At 44.5% G+C, this 5,908-nt stretch overlaps 1 pseudogene; it reads left to right on the forward strand.

Moving 5' to 3' along the window:
* The window catches only part of LOC101589342, a 109,895-nt pseudogene extending 109,053 nt beyond the window's left edge, over window positions 1-842 (forward strand).
* The last annotated feature ends 5,066 nt before the right edge of the window (window positions 843-5,908 follow it).

Consider the following 5,908-nt stretch of genomic DNA (forward strand, 5'->3'; position numbering starts at 1 on the left):
TTTGTGGAGAAGTCACTGATTTCCGCATGTATGGCTTGTCACCTGGTATGACAAAGGAAGGAATCAAGATTAGAATGTTCCTCCTATTTCTGTATGTGACTGCGGTGACTGTGGCATAACTGCAGGAGTCTGAAGGAGAGCCTAGGGATTTGGCTCATCTTAGCTAGCCATCTTGTTAAGAAAAATGATTAGTAGAGAGTACGGAGCAAGGCATTTTGTAAACATCAGTAAACACAGTAGTCACCCCCATCCCTGGTCAACTAGGGTCTGCAAGTGCTAAATACAAAATTCCAAGAGTAAGAAATTGGTCAGTTAAGGATCTCGTGCCCTGTTATTAACACGGACTCTCACACTGTGCTACTCCAGCTCACCCACCACGCGAAGCACCCGCGTCCACCCCTGCTGTGTGTGCTGCCTGCTCGGTAGTTGTTTTGGTTACCAAGTTAATTGTCATGGTACCACAGAGAGTGTCTGCAAGTGACCTGTATTTTGGTCCTATATTGGCCACACACCACAGTGTCAGTGGTGCTGTCAGTTCAGATATAGCAAAGAAAAGTCATGCTTACTTCATATGAAAGCCTTAAAAAGGAGAGAAAAAATCACGCTAAGGAACAAATCTCCTGTGAAATTGTGAGAAAGACAAAGAAATTTATGTGGATGGGTGTTAATGTGGAAAAGGCATTATTCCACCTGTGTATGTTTCTATAGAAAAACACATGCGCCAGCTGCTCCTTGGCTTCCCAGGGTGCTGTAAACTTACTGCGAGTCATAAACTCCACGAGCATCACAGCTCACGCTATGGCTTAGATCTGGCGGTCCTCGAGGTCCTCGTGTACTCATAGCTGGGGCTTTGGGCAGGTGATTGGGTGATGGGGCTGACAGCTGCCTCGCTGCTAGGAAGTGGCTGTTAGAAAGAAGTGGCTCAGGAGGGGCATGGCCTGAAGCTGAAATCTGTCCTTAGCCTCTTCTCTGACTGCCTCTGCCTCCTGAAGGCCAGGGTGTGAAGGCTTCCTCTGCCAGTTCCTTCGGCTTCATTGCTTCTGCCTGGAGCCTGCTGATCATACAAGGACTGAAACCTCTAACCTGCATGCAAAAATAAACCTTTCCTTTAAGTTATGGGTATGGAGTATTTTGTCCAGCAGTGTGACTTAGAGCATTCAGCATTGTGTACACTGTAGAGTGTCCCTCTGCATGGTGGTGTCAACCTGTCCTCAAGGCTGGGGCTCACTGCTGCAGCTGCACCACTCTTTATCACACCAAATAAGGTCCCAATTCAAAATTTAGATCTTCAGTTTCAATCCCTGAGTTAAAGTTGAAGACCTTTAATAGAGTGGTACATTGTGCTGTTATTATTTTTCTGGGTTTTAAAAAATTATTATTTAGGACAGCATCTACAGGGTCTACAGGATCTTGCTGCATAGGTTGGACTCAGAGTGATCCTCCCAAGTGATGGGATTACAGGCTTGCGTCACCACGCCTAGTCTCAATCACTGTGTCAGTGACCCCAGGGGTGGGGCTGGCACCGCAGACCCAGAGATCGAACTCTCAGCCCCTGCGTCTGCCTAAGCAAGCACTCTAATCTGCTGAGCTATTTGGCCAGCCCTTCTTATTATTTCTCTGGATAGTGCTGTTTTAGGAATAGGCAGATGACTCAATTTCAACCCATGAGATGTAAAAGGGATTTTTTCCCCCTCAAATATTTCCTCACACAAAATGAAACCCTGAGGTTTCTTCTGCCAGAAATATGGGAGAAGAACAGAGAAAAGGGAGGATTCAACACTTGCCCAACTCTGTACCTTGGTGAACGTGATGGTGGAATCTTTTGACCTAGAACTGTAGGAACCAGACCAGGCCAAGTACTGTGAGCACACACACTCTGGCACAGACTGAACTCTGCTGGGGCTGGGGACAGAGGCCTCTGCTGACCTGGGTCTTCAGCTGAGGGGAGTCAGTAATGGGTAAGAGAGAGACTAAGCTGCTGTTAGCACACCAGAGAAAGCAGTATGCGCTTACTCACTTGCTGGCGTGGGTGAAAGTACATCGCTTCCACTAGCCGGGAATGCCCCCCCCCATTCCTCTTCTTGCGATGGACTTGGACCACCTGCGGGTTGTGGCCAGTTTGCCCTCAACGCTGTTGAATCTCCGTGTGTCTGCTACCATCGCCATGTGTAAAACAACCTGGCCCTGGAGTAAAACCGAAGGACTTCCGGTGCGTGTGTGCTTGTGCCTTCTGAAGAAATGGGAGTGGGCAGCAGAAAAGGGCAGAGGAAAGAAAAACAAAACGTGTGCCAGCTCCACTGGGGCAAGTTAGCTCTGTATTATAGTCAGATAAAAAGTCCCCAGGATCAGCATATGTGTGTGTACAGCTGAGTACACTCTGACCCAAAAGTTGGAGGAGCCAAGGAGAGAGACACACGTAAAGACGGAGAGGCCAGGCTTTGTGGTCTTGCTCCGCGTGCCTGGAACTCTGCAGGTGTGTGGCAGAAGTCAGTGTTGTCAGCAAAAGCAGCCTTTGGGGCCGTAAGAGGAAACGCAGCAACTGCAGTCATGCCGTGCACTTCAGAAGTGTTACCTAGAGCAATGCTGGAGGAGGCGGGCAGTGCATTTTCCACGTGTGCAACCCTAAAAGTAGTGACTTGCAAGTTGACTAAGAGTAAGTAAAATGAGTGGGCTTATTTAGGGGTTTCCTTGCCAATGGCTTCTTATTTATTTATTTATTTTATGTATTTATTATGGGGACTACAGTCTCACTACACAGTTCATACTCGTAGTGATCCTCCTCTTTTCAGCCTCCCAAACGCTGGGGTTACAGGTGTGCACTACCATGCCCAGTCTCAGTGGCTGTCTCAGTGTGCCCCGGGGGTGGGGCTGACATGGCACAAGGGGGAGCAAGCTCCCCTTAGGTGCTAAAGTTCAGGCTCTTTTATCCCCTGAGCTGTCTGGCCATCCCTGATGTCTTTTTTGGTAGAAGGTTTTTTTTTTGGAGGCTCGAAATGCCTTTAGGGCATTTCTGGTTTGCAGTGACTGCCTGGGTTCGAACCAAAGAAGCTTGAGCTTGAGGGCTTTGCTTAAGCAGGCACTTAAACAACTGAGCTACTGGGCAGGCCCCCCCTGACGTCTTTTTTAATGACAACATTCTACTTCTGTACTTTTGTTAGGTGTTTCATAACAGGTTTGTTGAGTCATGCCAGGCTATGAAGAGTAATAGTGTACTAAGCCTGGGGATTAATTTTATTGTCCCATCTTCTACCCCCCCATTGTGTCACCACAGTAATCCATAGCTGTCTCACTGATGCGTATCTTTAGTGTGACATATTACAACTCTTGACATGCCGTAGCGACTCATGCAAACCCGTGCTGTAGCGGCACAACTCATGAGAGCTAAATCTTGGAAGCTGCCTGTGTCCACCAAGAGACGAATGGATGCTCATGTGGCCTTTACACACGAAGGGACACTGTGTGGCCATAACGAAAGACAGGCTGGAGACACTTGCAGGAAAATGAATGCCTTTATGCAGACCATAATATTCTGGGAACTAGACACACAAGCTTAAGTATGCCATGGTTTCTCTCATATGAGAAACCCAAAGTATAAATAATTTGTTGAGCAAAATAAAATGTAGCAGAAAATAGGGAGGTAGATCTTTTGCAAATGGGAAAAGGGACAAAGAGATGGAGGGGAGGGGAGAGAGAATAAAAGGAATTGAGATGAAATCTATACCTCTGCCAACTCCTGTGGTGAGTGAGGTTCCTAGAACTGCAAGCATGCCCTAAGAAAAACTAAACATTCCTGCCTGAAATGTCCCAGAAGCCCGGGGCTTGCTGAGCTGTCAGAGATGCTGGCCAGAAGGACTGAGTCTTGGGGTGGGTTTCTGCAGCCACCACGGAAACAAGAAGTGTGAGGCTGGAAAGGTGTGAAAGAAACCTAGAGCCGAGAGTCTTTTATAGCCGATATGGGGGGCGGGAAAGTTTCAGTCATTTGTACTGAACCTGAGTCGGCTGTAGTAAGAGGAAGAGCAGGGGAAGGTGTGTGAGCAGACAGCAGTGGAGTAGAAGGAATTATTGGCTCTGGAAGGGCTGGGTTTAAAAGACCAAAACATTTGTATGTACATAGGGTGCAGTAGTAATAAGTAATTGTCTGTGGTGGGAATTAAGTGAATATAGGTGATCTTTTGTTGATTTCACACATGGTTCTTGACTGAATAAGTTCTTACTTCTTCTCTGCATGCACTCTCTAACTCTAATAAATTTGGGACATACCAGAATTTCTCTTATGTCAAGCATACTGAATTGTATTAAGTGTTTGTGATTTGGGCTTTTTAAAATTTGAAGCCAGAAAGATCTTAACTAATGAAACAACTTCCCTCACTTAACACATGAGACATGAAAAAATCTAATACTGATAATTCATAGTCCCCGGCATGCATAGAGCACTCTGCCAATGCATAGATTTGAGGAGGAGGTAGGTGGAGACTACACTTAGTTTCTGTTGCTCTGTCTCCCAGGGATGCACAGAAACTCGGACTTTTTATTTGATATAGATAAAATGGTTTGATACAATTTTTATTCACTGTATATCTGTGTCACACTTATTTAACTAAACAGCATCACAACTGTGTGTTTATAAATTGCTTTCACACAAGCAGTAGTGATTTTGTTTTCTTATTCCTATTTTTCATCAGTTTTTGTCATCTTTAAGCTTGAGTTTTTGAAATCTAATTTTTCTAATCTGAGAATGTCTGGACATTTTTGGTTATGTTGTTTGTATTAATACTTAGATTCATGCTTTTGAGTGGGTTTTGTTTTTTTTTTTTTTTTTGAGATAGGGTCTTACTTTATAGTTCAGGCTGTATTTGAACTCACTGTCAAAGCAGGCTGGCCTCAAATTTCCAGCAACTCTCCTGTCTCAGCCTTCCCATTGCTGGGATGACAGGCATGTACCACAGTGCCCCACTTAGGCTTCTGAATCATTTTAAGCAACAAAATTTCCACGGAACAGGTACACAGACCTATGTGCAATATTGAAGAACTGAGCGTCCTCTACATTCTTATCCTAGCGGTCTCACCTATGGCTAAAGCTTCTCACATATCATCTCTTAACAAATGCTGCCTAAATATATGTCTCTGATACCCTCACCTGCACATACAACTGATGCCACAAATGTAATATTTATGCAGTCAGAACTTACTCCTAAAATCTGCTCCTCTGATACGTGTTTGCATCCACATCCTTCTCTTGCATCCACATCCACAATCCTCTGACTCAGGATTGAAAAGTCAGAGTCATTTTCAAATTTTATCTTCTCCATTTCTTCCAGTATATAATATACTGAGAAAAATGCATTTTTTGCTTTAATTTCTTCTTGAAATCAAGGAAACACTAAACATTTGCTGCCCTCTTCTATATACTCATTATTATGCTAGCAGTTGTGGGGACACAAAAGACACATTAAATTGGGTGCAGTAAAATCATGGAAGAGCCTCTCCAGGTGGTGTCTCTAATTCTTGTGTATTGCAATAAAGAGATCCCAACAGCAACCTGTTCAACAAGGAGTTCCATATGCATGGATGTGACATTGCTTTTATTCAGAATAGCCTATGAATCAGATGCCTATTTTGTAGGGAGAGTCTACTGCAATAACCTCAGTACTTTGTAAATTTGCATGGAGCACAGCGATAAAAAATCATACATTGAAGTCATTCCCACAGAATGATACAATACTACAGGACTATATGTACTCACTTAACAGTGCCATCTAGATTTTTAGATCAAATCCATTAGCCTCCTTCATTTCCCTTAAGAAGATAATCACAGGGCTGGGGAGATAGCTCAGCTGTCTAAGCACCTGCCTGGCAAGTGAAAGGACTTGGGTTAAATCCCTGATATCACATGTCATCCATCCCTGTG

This window comes from Octodon degus, unplaced genomic scaffold (assembly GCF_000260255.1).
Source record: "Octodon degus isolate 3935 unplaced genomic scaffold, OctDeg1.0 scaffold00012, whole genome shotgun sequence".
NCBI lineage: Eukaryota > Metazoa > Chordata > Mammalia > Rodentia > Octodontidae > Octodon > Octodon degus.